The sequence below is a fragment of the Topomyia yanbarensis genome, chromosome 1, assembly GCF_030247195.1.
Source record: "Topomyia yanbarensis strain Yona2022 chromosome 1, ASM3024719v1, whole genome shotgun sequence".
NCBI classification, from domain to species: Eukaryota; Metazoa; Arthropoda; class Insecta; order Diptera; family Culicidae; genus Topomyia; species Topomyia yanbarensis.
This window is the reverse complement of record NC_080670.1, coordinates 120,391,833-120,414,215: the sequence shown is the minus strand read 5'-3', so window position 1 is coordinate 120,414,215 and position 22,383 is coordinate 120,391,833. Positions and strand designations below refer to the sequence as shown.

Sequence of the window (22,383 nt, the reverse complement as noted above, 5' to 3'; positions counted from 1 at the left end):
AGACTCTACTGTATCGATTTTCTTGGCTATTTTCGGCAAATTTAAAACTAAGAGAAACCAAAGCAATGAAAAATGAAAGACAGATAGGTATTCTAGAGCGAATTAGTTATAAACTTAGAACAGAAAACTAGCACTAGGCAGGTTCATATGGAAATAATCGAAAGGAAATGTGAAGAATCCTTTGCCTTCTGCTAAGTAGGAGCTGTGCGTTGCACCCAAGACTACAGCATGGTCATTAATAGAACATAACTCATCATCAAGTTTTACCACCGACGCCGGCGGTTTGAGGTTTTTCGAACTCACTGGGCGCGGTTGTTCTAGAAACGCCTTTGTTTGGTGACACGTTTGTAGATTTCTCCCATAATTGCGAGGCTCGAAAGAAGCTCAGGGCCGTATTTTTCGCTTATCCAACTTGTCGAAATTGGCAAGGATGGCTCAGGACTAACGAACTCAATAACCGCATCTGCCTTGGCGAATACGTCGGGCGATTCATTTCCAGTAATATCGGAATGTCCGGGCACTCAGACAAGGTAGATAGTGTTGCCAATACTTAGTTCTTCGATTATGGTTCGGCACGCGATCACTTGCTTGGACCGTGATTTGTCTAAGCTAAGGCCTTGATTGCAGCTTGACTATCGGAGCAGAAGCATATAATTTCTCCGGATAATTTCTTTTGAAGGGACGATTGTACCCCGCACATAATCGCAAGTTTTTCTGCTCGGAATGCAGTAAAGTATCTACCTAGTGAGTGAGATTGTTCCATTCTCATTTCACGACAGTACCAGCACGTCCTTCCATCAGAGAACCGTCAGTGTAACAAACCACTTGCGTTTGTTGTTGTCTCTCCATATAGCCAGACAACCACTCCTCTTTCGAGAGAATCTTCACATGGAATGTCCTGTAAGGAAAACTACGTGTGAGTGTAATATCGCTGGGAGCAAGAATATCTTCACCCCATGTTACTATTTGCGACCACAATTGTGTATGATTGGTAGCAACATCAATATGGTTACTCTTTCAAATCCCACTACCCTGCAGTCTGTATGCACATGATAGTGCTTCTTGTTTGAGGTGTATGTGTAATAATTTGAAATTTAGAAGGGCCTCAAGGGCAGCAGTCGAAGTTGTGGCGAAAGCATCAGTCAACGCCATGAGCGCCATTCATTGCAGATGATTTAGCTTTGACTGGATCGTCATCACCTCTCCCCTCTGCCACCACATAAGCCGTATGAAATTATTGGACGTACAATTGTCGTGTAAATCTAATAGATGTGTTTACTGCCCATAAAAGCATAAGAGTTCCATATGGATTTTTGTCGAAAATGAGTTATCTGTTAGATTCTATTCTGAATCACCACTGAATCACAATGCACAAATAAGATTACCATGTTTGTTTAGAAAACATCGAAAAAAATACCAAAACATGGTTTTCCTATCCATAAGGATCAATGAGAATGTAAATCTTCAACAGCGTTTTTCTCGGCTTGCTGTATTTCAATATGGGACTCTTATGCTTTTATGGGCAGTTTAGGTTTGAGACCCTAGGTCTTTGCAAAAGTTCATCTGCACTACCCGAAGACCATGCACGCTTTCTTGACTCTGAACTCAATGTGAGCAGACCAATTCAGTTTTGAATCCAATATAACTCCAACGTATTTAACTTGATCTGCACACAGTAGATCAAAATCAAAAACAAATCTGTGTTAATAGAATCATTGATGCTTTGTTTGGATTAACTGATCATTCAACTTGTCGACACTACTGTTCGACAGCTCTCAATGCTTGTTGCATTAAGTTAAAGATTGTTCCAATGCAAAGTCCAGTAATTAGTAATTGGTAGTCGACAGCTAACCCTTTGGTTGGAATTCCAAGCACATTAAGTTTCCTCAACAGGCCTCGGCAACCAGATTCCATAGCAAAGGTGATAGAACGCTACTTTGAGGATAGCCGCATATACTTCATTTCCTTATCTCTGCCTGCCTCTTACCGACAGTAAAAGAAACTGTGACTGCACAGATATCGCGAGTTGGGAGCTTCGATATGAGACACACGTAAATAGACTTATTTGCAAGAATGCAAGCAAGAGGCATTTCACGTGGGTAAGTCATGCGTGCCTTTTTGTAAGCAATGAATGCAGTGTTAGGCCAGTTTCCAATATAGAAGGTTGCTTTAGTACGGTTCTTGAACCAATGCAATGGAAGTTTTATCTTCCTGCATAAGCCGAGATAGATTCATAGTTGCTGCAGATTTATGCTGGAGATTGATTTGTACTATACTAACCAGTGTTGATTACAAAACTGTACATTTCATTTCCAACATATATTGCATAACAACTAGAGGACACCAAGAAAGTTAGGATGTAAACGCATGGAGCGAGCCACATCAGGTTTATTTGGGACACGATCATTTGATTCCCACGATTAGCAATGAAAATATCGGTCCATAACACAGTAAGGGAGAAATTACAAAATACTCCGTGCGCGACTGGCATATTTTGGATCCTCCAGCCATCAAATCCTCGGCACGGAACTGCACCTTGACTTAGGCACTCCTGTATTCAGTCGCCTCCTACGAAATGGAATCAGGAACATGAAACATGCCCAGAAACACCAGGATTGCATTTTTTAATGTTATATTGGAGATTCCATCGGAACCGGGAGCTTTCTTCACTTTTAGACTCTTCGCCATTGTCAGCAGTTTGACATTGGAAACCTGCATATCTCCAGCGGTTTCTGCTTCTGCCTTTCCGTCTGCTGTCAGTCTTTGGGTTGTGCTCCGGGATTAGAGCCTCTACGACAACCTTCAGCCTATTTGGGCACATTCCAACAGGTTTCGACGGTCGCTTGATCGTCGCCGTCAAGACTTGATAAGCCCAAGTGTTGGCGCCTGTTTCTCGGCATCGCACTTTGTAGCAGTTTGATTTTTCTTACCTTTACCTCCCGGTTTGAGAGCGTTTCTGCGTGTAGGGCGCAATACAATTCGTGCTGTAGCGATCACGTGTATCAGATTTTAAAATAGCTTCCTATTCCGTAACTCCCGTGCCCTGCTGTAAAGATAGGTTGTTCACTTCTTCCATCTCCTATGATGAAGAATGAATACCGGGCGGCTAGAACAAATGTTCTGCTTGCGTGCAAGCCAAACGACGTTTCTCTCCATGTCGTTTTCTCTTTGCTATAGCGCGGCCGTTGAACTTACAGGCGATACGAGGTGTCGACTTATTTGTCATGTTCTTGTTTCCCCAACTGTTGGACCCGAAGATCACTAAAATTTGGGCGGATGAAATGGTTAGATGCAAAATACCAAAGGGGAAACGAGATGTGGTTCGATCCCGATCGGTACCAAATGAGTTCGTAATGTAATTTCCGGTTTCAAAAACCCAAAACTCGTTAATCTGAGGATTCACAGTCTCCCTGTTCAACCATTTCAAGTTACTCAGTGGAAGAAGTTAGAGTGTGCTTGGTAGTGTCGTGATTTCGTTTGAGGTTTGTCTCTGTACATGAGATTCAACTAATTCTTCAAAGTTGTAAAAGTACTGCTTCATTCTCATAGGGTTAGCGCAATTAGGAGATCAGTGAATGTGTGGAGACTTTGCGGGCAAGTGCGAGGAAACAGAGAGGTAAAAAAAGGTTAAATCATTGGGTGTTGAAAACAATAAGCTCGAACCGTCGGTTAGCCGTGCGACGGCTTTTAATTCCAGATTTTGCGCCTGGCGAAGCTACCACCGCACCGCCAGCAAAGATCATCCCACCTCCTGCCACCACACTCTGGATTCAAGTTTCCAATCGAGGAATTGCGTCAGTTGCAGCAAAAACTCGGACAAAGAAGCGCCGCCACGTGCGTAATGCGGCATTACTAAACGCCGTCAACCGGATCCCTAACATCCGTATTTTGATGCTAGTACGCTGTCCGGAGGTCGGACACTACCAGCAGTTAACTTAAACCTGTGCTAGGACCTCAACAACAGCCTTGGCGCTAGAAAGCGCCAGCCGTTCCGTCGCTGAATCGTCATCGTCGAATTTGGTACAAGCAGCGGGTCACCAGCAGTCGTCGCCGTTGATGGTGTGAGTACGCATCGAAAGCAGTGGGAGATGGTCAGCGAATAAGTAGAGTGAGTAAACGCCTAAATTCCCTGCGCAGGGTGACAAAAGCTCGAGAATATTATAGCGTGTTTACACAGTTTCCCACCCGCACTTGTTAGGGCCCTGAACCGGCATTAGAAATGTAGAATAAGTAAATTAAGAGTAGGATGTTAGTTTGTAAAATAAATGTTGAAAGTTAGTTTGCGTTTCCTACAAGATGTTTTAGTGTTTGAAGTGATATTTTTTGTAGGTTTGTCGAATTAAAGGGTCTCATGTTTCGCGTTCGTTTCTGGTAGTTTTTCGTTTGTACTCTGGGTAGGACTGCTCGGGAAAACAGTCTCCACTCTGGTTTCTGAAGCTGGCTTGTTATTTGGTAGTTTATTAGGGATTCTGCCAGTGATGAGAACCACGAGTTGGTGTAAATTTTCGGTAAATTAGTTGCGAACTCTTTGGTTATTGGTTGGTATCGTCCTGCGAGGCGGAGTACCCTTCGGCTTTTGCGTCTGCCGTTTCGTTTTCCCCCAAATTTTAGTAAACTAACCCGCCCTGGGGTTGGGTTTCTGGTCGGGCAACCTAGAACATGACAAGTGGTCCTCGTAAGAGGTGGCGCTTAAATCACTTGTTCTGAGATCCGGGGTAAGCGCTATAGCAGACAGTTAGGTAGGTACGTTTGGAGCGCGCTACATTTTGGCGCCCAACGTGGGGCCACGTTATTGGGAAATCTTAGGAAAGCTAATTTTTTTTTGTGTAATTATTCTTCGATTCGGTTCATGGTATTTCTTTCTTTTGAATATAGTAAACTCCATTTAGTGGTTTATTTGTTGTTGTATTATACGTAATATATTTCTTCAATTATTTTTTTCTTGTAGTTCTACCTATTTACGGTACGAAAACTGGTGTGAAGTGATAGTTGTAGGTTTGTTTTCGTGTTCATCAATTGGTTTTTTTTAATAAATTATTACGGTCATTCAATATGGCGAACCCATTTCCCCACGCTGACCACCTGACTAACGAGGAAGTGGACTACGAATTAGTTATTCGGGGTAAGGCAGAGGAGACGAAATGCGACCCGGAGGTCAAATATAGATTGCTTCGTAATTTGTTTCACGAAGATGTACGTGAGAATCGTGATCCCCGTACACTATAGATCAGGAATACGACTACATTATGGGAAGGGTTGAAACTGTGAGTAGGAAGTTGGATAATGGCCCTGACGAACGGGTCATTTCTCGTCCGAAGCATTATCTTCTCAGGGTTATGAGATGTCAGACTCCCGATCTGCCATCCGAACAAATGCGGAGGGAGCTTGCAAACCATATACGTAGCATTTTGAACAGGTCTAGTGGGCGGAAAGGGCCCGACGAAAAACAAAGTAGGGCGTTGGCAGCAGATGCTCGGAGAGAATCATTGGGTAAAGAGGGGGTTGAAGAAGGCGAGGCTGGGGCGGTTGGAGGTCAAAGTATAGATGATTCGGTTGAGGAGAATAACGATATAGGCAGTCCAGTGTCCAACCAAGGGCAGGCACTGGAGGGAGGGGTAAGTGATCAGAGCAAGGTATTGTTGGACCGAATCGCCCAGCTCGAGAGAGAGCTGTTAAAATCTCATCTAGCAGATCGACCCAGAGCTAGTAATATTCTGGCTGGAAACGGCACAAATGGCGGAACATTCGATTGGCGTTCTTCTGGGAACGGGAATGCTCGTAGGAATTCGACGAGCCAGTTGGAAGTTAACCGCCAAAATTTCCACAGAGAAGGGAGGGCTGGAGAGATAACCATGCGATCGGATTATCTGCAGGAACCCCGTTACGATGAGCGGTCTCGCAACGAGGGCTACAACTTGAGGGATCAATATCAAGGGGACCGACGTAGAAGCAGCCAACCGTTGACGATAACAAACGATTATTCCAGACTTCATTTCGGGAGGAGCTATTATGAGCGAGATGAAGCACAACGACGAAATAATTTGCCAGATTCTCCGAGGGGGTACGAGGGAGAAAGAATCCGACCGAGTCAAGGTTTTCGCAATACGGGTAACTTCTGGGAACGTAGTTCCGGTCTTAGCTCCGACGACGAAGAGGGCCCTGATGTATTTCATCGCCAATTTCGGCAGCGTAGGCACCGACGAATCAGCGATGCGGAGATTCAGAACGCAGATCGTCGCATGGAAAAGTGGCACTTGACCTTCAGCGGGGATGCCCGTCAACGCTCGCTGGAAGATTTTTTGCATAAAATCCGCCGACTAGCCACGATGGATCGAATCGCAGATGATGTATTGCTGCAAAGAGTCCACACGATCCTTAGAGGGGAAGCTTACGACTGGTATCTATGTTATTCGGACGAGTTCCTCAATTGGGAGGACTTCGAAGAAAAAATACGATATATGTACGGCAACCCTAATAAAGATCAAGGAAATCGGCAGAGGATTTACGAGCGCAAGCAACTTCGCCAGGAGACGTTCCTTTCTTTCAAAATGGAAATCGAACGACTAAATAAGTTGTTGACCAGGCCGTTGGACCAAGAAAGACTGTTCGAAGTGATATGGGACAACATGCGTCCCCATTACCGGTCCAAGCTGGCCTGCCGAACCGTGAGGGACCTTCGGAAGTTGGAGTACTATGCCTACCGCATCGATGCTCATGATCCAGCGTACCGCCATGCTCGGGACGGACCATCTCGACCGGTGAATGTTCATCGAATCGAAGTCGAAGAAAAGGTTGAGGATTCGTATTCTTCTTATTCGGAGCCGGAAGAGCTTAACGCCCTCGATAGGAAGTATGACAGGGATCGGAAAAGGCATCCACCCGTATCGCAACAATCCAACCAGATACCGGAGAGTGGAGTAGATAGACCAGCTCCGCTTTGTTGGAATTGTCGCAAAACTGGACATGTCTGGAGGCATTGCAGAGAAGAGAAACGAATCTTCTGTTACTTGTGCGGAACACCAGGGAAGACAACCGCAACGTGCGAGAGTCACCCCCGTCCTCGTCAGACGGACACTAATAGAGTGCCGGGAAACTAGATCAGGAATGCAAGAGAGGGAACGATGACATTCCTACCGATACAAATGTTCCCAGTTTCGCGTTTGAAGATCCTTTTCAGAAGGTTTGTGAGGTAAGAGTACAGACAGAAAGTTGTCCGCACGTCACCGTGCAGATTTTCGACAACAACTACGACGCCCTTTTAGATTCCGGGGCAAGCGTTAGCGTCACCAATATTCCGGACATTGCGGAACGAAATGGTTTAGCCTTGCAACCGAGTCCGCTGAAAATCGTAACTGCGGACAAGACTGTACACGAGAGCCTAGGTTACGTTCAGCTGCCAATTAGGTTTCGGGGAGTGACGAAAATTCTTCCGACGTTGGTAGTTCCTCAAGTGTCGCGGGCTTTGATCCTTGGATATGACTTTTGGAAGAGATTTGGAATTCAACCGATGGTCTTAGGGGAGAATGGTTTCGAACAAGTCAATATCGCTGAATCTACTGGTCAACCAAGCCCTGAGATGGATACATTGCAGGTGTCGATATTACCGATCGCCACACTTCCGGCACTGAAGCAAATCGAACCAGACGAAACTCTAGATATTCCAGCTTTGGAGTTACCAGAGGCATCCAAGGCGACCCCCGAGACGGTCGAAACCGAGCACGAATTGACAACGGAGGAACGTAAACAACTAGCTGAGGTAATTAGATTGTTTCCATGTACAACTGAAAATCGACTGGGAAGGACCACGTTGTTGCAGCACGAAATCGTTTTACGTGAGGAGGCCAAACCTACGCGCACGCCATTGTATCGCTGTTCCCCGGCTGTGCAGGCCGAGATGGAGGCTGAACTTGAGAGGTATAAACGGATGGACGCTATCGAGGAGTGTACTAGCGAGTGGGCCAGCGCTCTAGTTCCCGTTCGGAAAGCAAACGGAAAGCTTAGAGTATGTCTCGACTCGCGACGTATCAATGCCTGAACCAAAAAGGATTCCTATACAATGCGGAATATGGGAGGGATTTTCCATCGTCTGGGAAAGGCCAAGTACTACTCCGTTGTAGATCTGAAGGATGCGTATTTCCAAATTCCGTTGAAAATGGAATGCCGGGATTATACCGCCTTCAGAACGCCCCAGGGTTTATTCCGATTTAAGGTCTGCCCATTTGGGCTCACGAATGCGCCGTTTACTATGTGTAGGTTGATGGATCGCGTGATTGGGTTCGATCTCGAGCCCAATGTCTTCGTCTACCTGGATGACATTGTTATTGCCACAGAGACATTAGCAGAGCATATGCGGTTACTGCGGATTGTAGCGGATCGATTATCTAAAGCGAACCTCACCATCTCCCTGGATAAAAGCCGTTTTTGCAGAAAGCAGGTGACCTACCTGGGATACCTACTTACGGAGGAAGGCGTGTCGATCGATAATAGCCGGATCTCGCCGATCCTGGACTATTCACGGCCCCGAAATGTAAAGGACATTCGTCGGCTGTTAGGCCTTGCCGGCTTTTATCAACGATTCATCCGGGACTATAGCCGAATCGTCGCGCCGATATCGGATTTGCTTAAGAAATCTAGGGTCAAATTCCAATGGACAGGAGCGGCTGAAGCAGCATTTGGAGAGTTGAGGGCTGCATTGGTATCTGCGCCTATACTAGGAAACCCCAACTTTGCACTGCCATTTTCCATCGAGTCAGACGCTTCTGACAATGCGGTTGGAGCAGCCCTAGTCCAACAACAGGACGGCGAACAGAAGGTCATAGCTTATTTTAGCAAAAAGCTAAGCAGTACCCAGCGAAAGTATGCCAGCGTTGAGAAGGAGTGTTTGGGAGTGTTGCTGGCCATAGAGCACTTTCGACACTACGTAGAGGGGATGCGGTTTAAGGTAGTTACGGATGCCCGCAGCTTACTGTGGCTCTTCACCATTGGCGTGGAGTCCGGTAATGCGAAGCTATTGCGATGGGTTCTTAAAATCCAGTCGTATAACATCGAGCTGGAATACCGGAAAGGGAGGAGCAATATCCTGGCTGACTGTCTGTCGCGGTCGATAGAAACAGTCTCTGTGCAGGTGAAGGACGGCGATCACCGAGAACTTATGGCTAGAATCGGGAAAGAACCAGCAAAGTTTCCTGACTTTCGCATGGTGGGAGGCCAAGTCCTTAAGCTCGTGAAAGCGGATGGGAAAGTAGAGGATGCCCGTTTTCAATGGAAACATTACCCTCCAAAGTCAGAACGAGCTGATATTGTACGCACCACCCACCAGAGGGCGCACCTCGGACCGGAGAAAACGTTGGCCAGCATAAGGGAGCGATATTATTGGCCGCTGATGAGTAGCGAGGTGAAACGGTTCTGTCAGCGCTGCTTGACCTGTCAAATGAGCAAAGCGACGAACCAGAACACGACCCCTCCGATGGCCGGACAGAAAAAAATGGCCCAATATCCTTGGCAGTTTCTCGCGATGGACTATGTAGGTCCACTTCCAGCATCGGGGAAGGGCAGGAGCACCTGCTTGCTGGTGGTAACGGACCTTTTCAGCAAGTTTGTTATCGTTCAACCCTTTCGACAAGCAACAGCAGAATCTTTAGTTAGCTTCGTAGAGAATTCACTGTTTCTGATGTTTGGCGTTCCGGAAGTAATCCTGTCCGACAATGGAACGCAGTTTGTTTCCCAGTCCTTCCAAAATCTTTTGACCAGGTATCACGTCACCCACTGGAGAACGCCAAACTATCACCCGCAGATTAATGATTCTGAAAGGGTCAATCGAGTAATCACGACCGCCATTCGTGCCTGCATTCGGAAGGATCACCGAGAATGGACGAACAATCTACAGCAGATAGCCGACGCGGTTCGAAATTCTGTCCATGATGCCACTCGTCACACCCCATACTTTCGGCCCTATTCTGCGCGGCGAGTGAGGTGACTCGCGGCGAGTCACTTGAGTCGCGCGATTCTGACAGGCGAATGCAGTGAGAGAAGTCACTTCGGATGAACACCGATGAACTCTCACCTTATTCTCGCAGTCGCAACTGAGTGACAAGAGTCGATGCGCCGTGACTTTTCGAGTCGCTACCTGTGAGTCAGGTGACAGAAGTGCCGGGCTGAAGAAAAATTTAAATTTGTTTATGACCAACGCAAAATTCGGTCGAAGTTTTGTAATTTTATTAGTGTTAACGAAAACCTGGTAGTGAAAACTGTTTTTCAGGCCAAGAAATGATAAAGGAAGTTGTTTCTTTATCGGCTGGGAAAGCGAATATTTGGACAGATGGCATAATGGAGGCGAAAAGGTTAGCAAATTATTTTCGTTTTCTAAGTATAAAAAGATATATTTTTCCATTACATTCCAGGTCGAAGCTTACGAACCGGAAATAGGTGGAATATTTGTTGGCGCTTTTACTGGCGCATAGCAGCAGGAACTTCCGGACTACCTTCTCCAGAATCTACAGCGAGGATTAATGAATCGCCCCCGTTTTTTACCATTCCGCCACACACCAGCTTTACGCGGAAGAGCGTGCCGGAGGAATATTTAATAAAATCAAAAGAAAATGTAAATGATAGCTATTTTAGGAAAAGTTATCAACAAAAGCAGTGATTAAAGCTGGAAAAGAGAAGAATTTGATAAGAGGGAAGCAGCTATAGCGAATATACGAAGAGGTAGAGCTCATGGAAACAAACATGTAAGCAAAAGGGAAAAATAATTTAAATAGAAAGCGTAAAGTAACTTGTAGTGAAAAATGGAAATAAACATTTGCAGTTACATATTTTTAAAAAAATTGAAAATTTGATTTATATTCTGGCCAAAAGGGCCCAAGCTTGTATGTTATGTATAACTTCTGGGTGTGTAGGATCACTGTGCATAGACTGTGTTATATCAGTTTGATCGATGCATGTGTATATTGTTTGGGTTCTGCGAAGGTGTCACATCTGTACCAAAGAGTGGAAAACGATTCACCTTAGCGAAGAAATCATTTTTCCGCGCCCCAGTTGGTCTGGGTTCAATCCCTGCCGAGGTCTTTGAGGTTTCTCTGAGGTGAAAAAAAATCAGTGGCAACGCTTTCCTTCGGAAGGGAAGTAAATCCGTTGGTCGCCGGTCCATGAGTTGATGGGTCGATATCTAGTCCAGATAGTGGAGTCACCTCTCTGGCGTCGGTATTTGACCTCGCAGCGGAAATAGACCGACGGAAAATAACTATAACATGAAAAAGAAGAAGCATTTCTGGTTAGGCTAAGACGTTTAGGTGGTGCTACTGTGAAAGCTCTAGCGAATTGTAGATCGGTTTGGAACTAATTTTAGGGTAATGCATACTAATTGTTATGTTCATAATGAGATATTTTTAAAAAAATATGCGAAACCCCTATGTTATGTATATGTCAAATTTCATGTTCGTTTGGATACGTCATGTGTCTTCTTCTTCCTCATGGCCACACTCTAACTAGTGTTCTAGGGGGGTGAGAGAGTGATGGGGAAGGGGTGAGTGGGGGCAACACCCAACTGCATATTATACCTTTGGCTTTAGGTCTGGAATATGCCCGAAGCCCGGGACTTCCGGAATTATCGGTAGAGCACAATATATTCTAACAATAATGTTTCGCCATTAGTGATCTAGGCCTGCGAATCGTAGAATTTTGATGCTCATTTCAATGGATGTTTAACCTAGGAGATATTACGATTGTACCAGTTTATATGAGAAATGTTTATGTGACCGCAATAACCAAATCGTAATTTCGGAACCAAAAGTCAGAACTGTACTAATTCAATAGCAGTCTTTCATTTGAAATTAGATTTGTAAAAATTGGTTAAGAGTTCGAATAAAAAAGGTGTGACATTAGCTTAGGAACTTGGAGAGTGTCGTGGGCTTGGCGGCGGACTCCAGACTAAAATTCTTTATGCTTAGAGATTTGTAGCTTGGAGACCTTGGATTCTGGTGGTCTCTAGAATCTAATAGCAACACGGCACGTACTTCAGGTTGTGGATAGAAGCAAAGGGATAACCTGACGACTGGTAGATTGAATTATTTTTGCTATCAATTCAACTAGATCCAGACCAATGCAGTATCCTACACTGAAACGAAGACCATGGTATTAACTACTAGATTAGGAGTTCAAATTAAAAAGGGTGTACCAGTGAATTTTGGTATATCATGCTTGACTTGAATATGATTCCTATCATTTGTACCATGTCTTTCTGGTATAAAGACATGGCATTTCTTACTATTTTGTGGTTATATTTTTAGTACTTTTTATTATGCCTACATCAACATCCAATGGTCAGAATTACCATACACATGGTTGTATTAAAAATTGCTAGCTAATTAAAATCACTAGTGGTGCTTACCATTATATAGTAATTGGAATATAATGAGAATTTCATTTGAATAAATCAAAAATTGCTTTTTCTAGATTTCGATATTTATTTAATAGTTACTTACAACATCTGCTTGAAAAATGCAATGTTTGTTTTCTGGATAGGGGGACTATTATAACCTAATTTCGCTCCTAGTTCTTGGTCACCGAAAAAAAATGTCATGAGTTAGATAATATAGATTCAGATTCAGAACCCTAATACCATGACCTGAAATCAAAATCAGTAAAATACAGCGTAATTAAGAAACAAATATTACCGATGAGAATTGTGTACTTCGCTGGTTCTAGATTCCAAATATCAAAAATCGCAGTTCTGAAAGCTTAAGATTTTCATTGGCTCCTAGAGGATGAAAAAATGAATAATAAGAAAATCGGAATTGTATTTTAAAATGATACTTTGGTCATAATATATTATTGTTCCACTTACCGATAAATAATTGCAGATCAGAAAGGAAGTCTTTAACTTGTATTTCCTTTCCTAGTTCGTTTTAATTTCAAATGAAACTGTGCACAGAAACAAAATGAAAAAAACCACAGAGCAAAATTATTGCACAAAATGGCGGACATTTATAATGAACATGCATAACCAGAGAATATTAATATTATTATTATATTAGAATGTTTATAGTACTTCCAAAGATAAACTGTTTTTGGATATAAATAACTAGTAAACCCCTTAATAATTACCAAAAATTTGTAAATTGATAGCGATCCAAAGCTCAAGCTCAAAAGCATATTAACATTAACTATTTTCGAAGTCTTTTCAACAATGTAATCCTGTTCAAATCGAATATGCAAAATAGTAAAACCTACCATAAACGTTTATTCAAACCACATTGTAGATTCAAGCAGTTTGTGATAATTTTGAAATAATTTATGATAAATTTTACTATTTATTGAAAATGTTTTTTTCAACCATGACTCTGTAGTCAGCATTACCATGTCATTCTGTTTAGTGTATGTGTGATGGTTCATTACATATAATCTGAATCAAATATCATTCAATTTGCACAATGTTTTAAAACATAAGTGAATTAGCCAATGTATTGGAATCACACCAACTTAAACCTAAATCTAAAGAAAACATCATTCAATTGTACAATGTATTAAATTTAAACTTCAAGAACCGATTTCTTCACCCTCGCTTAGCGCTTAAACCAGGTTTAAACGTACTGGTGAACCTGGTTTTAAAGTTAAGCGCTAAGCGAGGGTGAAGAAATCGGCCCTAAGTAAACTATACAAATTTTGGAACCATATCAATTCAAATGTTCAAAATCTGCCTAGTAATCTTGAAGAACCATCATCCGCGCGAACCAAACCGTCAAATAAGGTGGCTATGTTCTCAAATATAAGCAACTTTAAATACGTCCCTCCCGTTCTTTTCCTCTATTTCATTAGTCTGTTTTTGTTTCACTTCTATTAATTTGTTTTTCCACTATTCAAGCTTCTAGGTGATCTCTTTTCATATTTTTTCTTGTAATTCGGCATATTATTAATACTCAATAACAATACTAACTCTTCTCTGTATTTTATTTTATTTTTCGGTCTCATGCGTCGTATTCTTCCGATGACCTTTTCGAGCTCATACAACCAAGAAGCGCAACATTGTTGCCAACAATGACTCTTCTCTGTCATCAGACGTCGCCAGGTTTTAGAACAATGGAGATGTATCCTCATACTCGATGGAATCAGATAAGTAGGAACGACCAACGAACTGCAAGTAGTATACATATTACACATTTCTTATTTTAACATATCACATATTATTCGTATTAACATATTATTTACAGGCACCACACATATCCCATACACACCTAAACATACACACACAGCATGGAGAGGTGAACTTCCATTTGCCGCAGTTTTTGTCCGGGCACGGATGCTTCCGGAAGTACTTCCATCGGTTTGGACATGCTTCGTCACCCCTTTGCCCGGAGTGTGCGACTGTGCAGGAGACACCGGAACACGTGGTCTTCGAATGCCCTATCTTCGAAGAAGCTCGTAGGGGTATACCTGGTATGGCAGTGGACAATATCGTCGAAGAGATTGTGGGGAATATAGCTTATACATATGAGTCAAAAACCGAGCAGCCATATAAAGCCGGTATTGACTCATATGTATAAGCTATATTCCCCACATTATGTGACAGAGATGTGCCGTGACACACACACACACAAATGCTTGACAGCTGACTGGGCCAAGTGCATTCACTCGTAGGATCTATCATTTTGATGATAGCCTCGATTCTACAAAACCAGTTCACAAGTAATCTGACATAAGCTAGTCTTGTCTGATGAATGCATGTAACCTGGAAGCCCCAGACACGACAGGACGAGACGGACAGACTGGACTCGACGGGGTCTAGAACAGAGTTTTAGGCATTCTTCAATGCACGAAAAAAAAGAAACATTCGGCATGTTATTTTTCCTTTTATTACTACATCTGAAGTTAGGTTCATACTAATACACACTAACACAATCAATTGCATATTCTCCCATACACATTCACAATCTCATCCAAAACGCAAAAACGCCCCAAGTTTTCGTGATAACACAAACCTGGTCACAAACGCGAACTTACATTACAATTTCAATCATCCTCACACACCTACGCTCGCAATTTCGCCAACATTAAAACACCCCCTTACTTAAGAGAACTTTTCAGCACCTGTAACTTTACAACCGCAGATTTACATCATGGATCTGCTACGGTCGGAATTCTCTACTCTCGATCAGCCTAGACTCATACCTTCAGTAGGACCAATCAAGAATCAATCACGTTCCTCTACCATACACTTAAAATTAATTATCAAATTCACAGTACGCGCGCGATCGTTCAAACATACACGCGAATGTGCGAATGGCCACACGAATCTAAAATCGAATTTATGCACGCAAAGTTAGAGACACGCTAGAATTCAAATGCTCGAGCCATTCGCTATCACACTATTACACAATTAGTAAACGCCCACGCCAACCCATACAGATATGCACCCCTGGACTCGAACGCTAAAACTCACACCTTCCACGTACACACCACCACAGGACTCACTATCAGATTCATGCATACAAGGTAACAAGCAATAATTACAGGTGTTCGTCTAGCAACCGGGGTCTCAAACGTAGAACTTATCATTTCAATGATGATCTTGGATCTGCGTTGCCTGTGTTCAAGGCACCATAGCTTTGTCCGTCAGGTCTAGGATGTATGAAACCCGCTAGCCACCGCCCTCAGCCCAAGCTGCCCATAAATGGAAAAAAAGACATTAGCTTAGGAACTTGGAGAGTTCCCTGGGGGCCTCAAGAACTGTCATACGCGGCCAAACTGGTCAAAGCTACTTTGGTTGGTCATTAGTGATCTACATTCGCTAATCTAAGTAATGGTGAACCCATTCAAATATTTATTACATCATTTAGACATCATGTTGTTAACAGTTTATATGAGCATTTGATGTATCACCTTACTCTTCAATCCGTTACTCTGGAACCGGAAATCTGATTAACTATGCTTATTAGAGCATTGTACCGTTAATTTTAAACTAAGTTTGTGCAAATCGATGCTGCAATCTCTGAGAAAAATGAGTGACATTATTTGACACACACAGACATTTTGCGATCTCGACGAACTGAATCGAACTGTATATGGCACTCGGCTGGAAAGCCGATTTTAGGAGTGAATGCATAATCTTTCTTTATATGAGAAAGGCAAAACGTATCAAGTGATTTTATTGGGAAATCCCAAGAGAATTGGTAATGCCATAGAATGTGGGAGACCATACGAAATGTAGTTAAAATCAGTGACAGACGAATAATAAGTAATCACGGAACTTCTCTAAATTCCGTAGGGTATACCTATAGTATTTCTCAAGTTTTCTGTGTTTGTAGAGCATTGCTGAAGCTTGTCTTGTAGGACAACCCTATATTTGGTAGACTCAACCTGTAACTTTTTCAAGTTTATAGAAATTGCCTGAAGTTGATGGGGTTTGCTTGGGTTTTGCATAATTTTCCTGAAGTTCGTATAATTTCCCGGAATTCCCAACGACTCAGTTCATAAAACTCCTAGCAGCACATATAAAAATAAATTTATTTAGCACCAACAAAAAAAACTAATAACGTTTGTCGTTCTCATATTGCGATCTACATTCAACATATTGACAACAATATGATTTCATTTAGCTATTCTCGAATCGTTATTGCAACGAAACGGGAACTAGTTTTTACAGTTTTGCTCAATCATATTTATGTTGAAAATCGGCCTAAAACTGCGCTTTTTGGGTCGCACAGGAAGTTAGATGTCAGTTGCAACAGCACCTATTTTTTGTTACCAACTGGTTATGAAATAGTTACTGAAGCAAAAATTGCTACTTGGGATATAGTGCTCAATTCGACATACACATCCATCTTGTCGAACTGTGCAGGTGCATACATACCTACCTTCCTTCCTGACAACGGGCAAAAATCTAGTTTTGCAGTACTTATTATATTTCATTTATTCTATACACAAGTTGGGCAATTCGATTCTTCTATCTTTGAGATATATTTCGTACATACACGTACATCAATTTGCTCAATTAGATAAACTGATTCGACTGAAATCTAAAATATGTTGGGCCTTTCTTTTATGAGCAAGACAAAAGCTGACGCAGGAAATGTAAATTGTAATTTATTAATTAAATGTTAATTGTAATTTATTAAGTAAAACATATCATAAGATAGTTGGAATTAATCACAACTAAATATAAAAAAGTCTGCAACTGGTAGTAACTTTCTGCTATCTAATAAAATCAGACCATCAATTACGTAGAAAGATCAACCATCTCCTTCCACCAAATAAATTGCAAACAGATATCCAACAAAAAACTAAACCATAAAATTTTACCATAAAACCATTTTTAAAGATTTTTATTGCTCGAGCTGCGTAGTTTAAATTAAAATGAGACATCTCACGAAATATTAAATTTCACAAAACACGATAGTTATCATTTGACCAATTCCCGCATCTCACCTGCAACAAAGCAAAGTAGCTGATAATTCTGACAAACACTATTGATTCTGTGATGAACATTACCAATGTGCAGTATGCTGCACTAAACAGTCGTAGCACCGACTGATCACTCTAATGATCTGATAAACGTATATTTTACAAATCGAGCACATAATCCTAGTGATCCCCGCAGCGGTGATAAAATGACGATCAACACCAAATACCTACAAGTGTATGATATTACGTATTTACGTAGAAAAACCACTATGCGGTAGCGCGAATTTTTGTTAAAATTTTCGTTGCACTTATCCACTCCGAGGCCGCTGTGAATGGTAGAATTTCCAAGGAGATACCGCCTGTACCACATAATCCTTGGCCTACCATGGACAAACAGGCAAGCCTCTGAAAGAATTGAAAGGTTTTTTTTAAACGCTGTGTGCAAGTTGAGGCTATAGCAGATTAAAACATACCTAACTATTCGAAACAGTTAAACACTAGTTTTATATTTAGTTTATGGCACAATTTATAATTGAATACAATTGAACTTCTCTTTAATGTTTTTAAAATATTAATTGCTCGGCGAGCGTAAAAAAAACAAAACACTGCTAACATTGGATTTGACATTTCGCAAAATGAATACCAAGTCACTTGTGGTTCATTTTGTCACTCACCCTGAAATGAACCTCTCACGTCACCCGACTCGACTCGTAGAATAGGGTGACAAAAGTCATGTGACAGTGAAGTGAGTTTTGGCGTCTCACCTCACTCGCCGCGCAGAATAGGGCCGTTTGTCATGTTTGGAAGGAACCGGATTTCCGATGGTCGGGAATATCGCCAGCTTAGAGATTCTCCCACCAGTAACGACGGACTGCTGGGAAATGAGGAACAAAAGAAGCTGTTAGCAGACGTCCGGAAAAACCTCCAGACCGCCTATGAGAAGCATTCGTCCTACTACAACCTTCGGTCGAATGCCTATTGCGCCACCTACTCTGTGGGAGAGCGGGTCCTTAAGAAGAACACGGAGCAATCGGACAAGGGGAAAGGTTTTTGCGCTAAGCTAGCACCAAAATACGTGCCTGCAATAGTTAGAAGGGTAGTGGGAGCGCATTGCTACGACCTCGAGGATTTAGGTGGGAGGCGAATGGGGATATTCCATTGTAAATTTCTGAAAAAGCTCGCCCCACCAAATACCTCTCTCTCTCCCAATTAAAAGAAACAAATTCGAGCTATGTATCTCTCATTTGTTGAGTAGAGACAATTGCACCATGATGCTAAAGCTCTGGTAGCGGAAAATACTGTTCAACCGTTTGTAAGGCTCCGCACTGTTCTTGGAACAGCTGCCGCCCCCACAATAACTTGCATTTACTGAGGGCTCTTTGAGACCTTACAAATCTGGTTGGAAAGTTAATTTGAATTCGGGAAATAAGAAGCGTTTCTCCCGTAGTAGTTGCTAGTGCATGTATAGCCACCCCCTCGACCAGAAGTCAGAGAGAGTTCATGGCGCAAGCTAGAACAATGATCTCCATAACCAGAAACTCCGAGCCAATGTGGCGTTGAAGAGGAGTACCAGTAATGCGAAACCTAGCGCGAGTCCAAGATCGGGGATTCTTGGACGATGACCGCACAATAAGACTCGGATGTCCTTCACCTGCAAGGTCGATGAAGAGCAAACCAAAGTCAATCGAGCTGGCCATAGCAATTACTAAGGAGGAAAGTTTCTTAATTTTCAAAGAATTCCCTGAGGGAAACTTCATTCGAACAGGTGGGCGTACCTGTCGAGAGAGAAGTCGTGGACCTTTCCTCAGGACCAGAACGATAGAAGAAGACGAATAGGGTGTTGTGATGATCACAATCACCCACCCTCCCCCAAAATATATTTTTTTGAAAAATTTTCCCTTTCGGATGAAATGATGTTAGTTTTTTTGCAACTACATCGAGTCTTAAAGTTATGTTAATACCTAACCCTAACATTTATTAAAGAAATTGCCTGCTACTTACAACTACAAGGGTTAGTTGTTTTTTTTGTATATAGTTAGTTATTTATTGATGCATGGTAATCTTATTTATTTATTTACATTTTTTTGTTTATTAAATGTTAAATTATTTATTTATTTATGCATGTAGGTAATATTTATTGATTTCCTAAATAGTATTTATGTGTTATTTATTTAGATATTTATTTATTTATTTGTGCTTTATTATTTTCATGTTTTTATTTGTTTCTTTATGTTATTGAGGAACATTTTGGGGTGTATGACACCGTATAACGTCACCTCCTTCATTCACAACTGGTCCGGGGCCAGTCCGGTTGCTCCTAAACAAAAACATTCCAACATTAGAATCTGTTCAAAACACTCACCTTCAACCGGAATCCAACTTCCCTTCTTGATTTCCGCTGGTTTCTTCAAAACCAGTTGCATCGTAGTATTCCTGTGGGTGGGTACATCGTCGACACCCGTCCATCCTCGAGAGCAGCTACCTAGAAAATATAAATAAGCTTTATGTTAGCTTACCATTTTCCGTCGTCCACCGTTTGTTGGGTGGCAGTGCCCAATAATTTGTTAATTTACCTATAAAAAACACGAACACGAAATCTAAACTGCACCATCTCGTTCCACTATTTACTTTTTTGTTTTGACGTTTCTCATCGTGACTGTGTTGGTGGTTCATTGTGTGCGTGCTATGAGCGAAATTTTTGGGAGCTTTTATAGGGTTGCCAACTTTTTACCTACACTTTCGTTATGTTTTGTGTGGCCGAAATATTTCGGCGTGAGAAACATAATGTAAAGTGGGAGTAGGGTAATGTTTATGTTATTTCAGTGTGCGTGTGTGTATTCATATGGTCGGACAAGTTCCGGCGTTGCATACGCAGCTGAAATAATTGATTAAGTTTTTGGGAAATATTATGGCAGATTTCTCACTGGCCGATGCATTTCGGCGTTAGAGTTACTGCTAGGGGTACGGATATGGGGTTAATGCGTTTTGTCTTTCGGAGATTTGTGACCAAGAGATATATTGGGGTTTTCTCGGAAGACAAAACTGTGCGGTAAATTAGATGGAAGGATACCTTTCCATTGAATTGGAGTAGTCCTGAAGTCTAATGAGCCTGTTCTTGTTGGTAATCGATTCATTATGAATTACTTGCGTTTTGTCCAATTGAGAGTGTTGACCAATAAGTATATTGGGGTTCTCTCAAAAGGCGAAACAGTGCGGTGATTTCAATGTAGGGATACCTTTCCATTAGATTGGAGTAGTCCCGAAGTTGAATGAACCTGTGTGTGTTATTGAGATTTAGTGTTTGTGTTGTATGGGGATAAGCTTGATCTAGAATTGAGAAATTTTACATGCAATGCTATTATGGGAATGTCTATGTGATTGAGTGTTTGATGTTTGAACAGGGAAACGAATGGAATATCAAACTCATTCAGTAAATTCGTACCACCGGAACCGAATATTTTGTAAATATTTGTATATAGTAATCTTAAGTTGCTATAAGGTGATTGCTTGTAATATGTAAGTCTTCAATTTTTTTTTTCTTGTTCTTCTGTACAGTTTACCGTTACGAAAATTTGGTTTTACTCCTTCAACCAAATTTTCGTAAAATAAGCTGGGGTGTTATGTAGCGATCACGTGTATCAGATTTTAAAATAGCTTCCTATTCCGTAACTCCCGTGCCCTGCTGTAAAGATAGGTTGTTCACTTCTTCCATCTCCTATGATGAAGAATGAATACCGGGCGGCTAGAACAAATGTTCTGCTTGCGTGCAAGCCAAACGACGTTTCTCTCCATGTCGTTTTCTCTTTGCTATAGCGCGGACGTTGAACTTACAGGCGATACGAGGTGCCGACTTATTTGTCATGTTCTTGTTTCCCCAACTGTTGGACCCGAAGATCACTAAAATTTGGGTGGATGAAATGGTTAGATGCAAAATACCAAAGGGGAAACGAGATGTGGTTCGATCCCGATCGGTACCAAATGAGTTCGTAATGTAATTTCCGGTTTCAAAAACCCAAAACTCGTTAATCTGAGGATTCACAGTCTCCCTGTTCAACCATTTCAAGTTACTCAGTGGAAGAAGTTAGAGTGTGCTTGGTAGTGTCGTGATTTCGTTTGAGGTTTGTCTCTGTACATGAGATTCAACTAATTCTTCAAAGTTGTAAAAGTACTGCTTCATTCTCATAGGGTTAGCGCAATTAGGAGATCAGTGAATGTGTGGAGACTTTGCGGGCAAGTGCGAGGAAACAGAGAGGTAAAAAAAGGCTAAATCATTGGGTGTTGAAAACAATAAGCTCGAACCGTCGGCTAGCCGTGCGACGGCTTTTAATTCCAGATTTTGCGCCTGGCGAAGCTACCACCGCACCGCCAGCAAAGATCATCCCACCTCCTGCCACCACACTCTGGAAGTTTCCAATCGAGGAATTGCGTCAGTTGCAGCAAAAACTCGGACAAAGAAGCGCCGCCACGTGCGTAATGCGGCATTACTAAACGCCGTCAACCGGATCCCTAACATCCGTATTTTGATGCTGGTACGCTGTCCGGAGGTCGGACACTACCAGCAGTTAACTTAAACCTGTGCTAGGACCTCAACAACAGCCTTGGCGCTAGAAAGCGCAAAACAGCCGTTCCGTTGTTGAATCGTCATCGTCGAATTTGGTACAAGCAGCGGGTCACCAGCAGTCGTCGCCGTTGATGGTGTGAGTACGCATCGAAAGCAGTGGGAGATGGTCAGCGAATAAGTAGAGTGAGTAAACGCCTAAATTCCCTGCGCAGGGTGGCAAAAGCTCGAGAATATTATAGCGTGTTTACACAGTTTCCCACCCACACTTGTTAGGGCCCTGAACCGGCATTAGAAATGTAGAATAAGTAAATTAAGAGTAGGATGTTAGTTTGTAAAATAAATGTTGAAAGTTAGTTTGCGTTTCCTACAAGATGTTTTAGTGTTTGAAGTGATATTTTTTGTAGGTTTGTCGAATTAAAGGGTCT

General features: G+C 42.2%; 3 long non-coding RNA genes across 3 annotated transcripts; 2 read left to right on the top strand and 1 right to left on the bottom strand.

Moving 5' to 3' along the window:
* The first annotated feature begins 3,339 nt into the window (after positions 1–3,339).
* Positions 3,340–3,865, top strand: LOC131676355 (uncharacterized). The gene is made up of 3 exons (XR_009303152.1): positions 3,340–3,482; positions 3,550–3,616; positions 3,674–3,865. It is a non-coding gene; the product is annotated as an uncharacterized LOC131676355 (long non-coding RNA).
* Positions 3,866–17,301: 13,436 nt separating this feature from the next.
* Positions 17,302–18,544, bottom strand: LOC131676354 (uncharacterized). Its single transcript, XR_009303151.1, has 3 exons — positions 17,871–18,544; positions 17,485–17,802; positions 17,302–17,421 (listed from the first exon to the last, which is right to left on the bottom strand). It is a non-coding gene; the product is annotated as an uncharacterized LOC131676354 (long non-coding RNA).
* Positions 18,545–21,007: 2,463 nt separating this feature from the next.
* On the top strand, positions 21,008–21,801 carry LOC131676353 (uncharacterized). Its single transcript, XR_009303150.1, has 3 exons — positions 21,008–21,515; positions 21,583–21,649; positions 21,707–21,801. It is a non-coding gene; the product is annotated as an uncharacterized LOC131676353 (long non-coding RNA).
* The last annotated feature ends 582 nt before the right edge of the window (positions 21,802–22,383 follow it).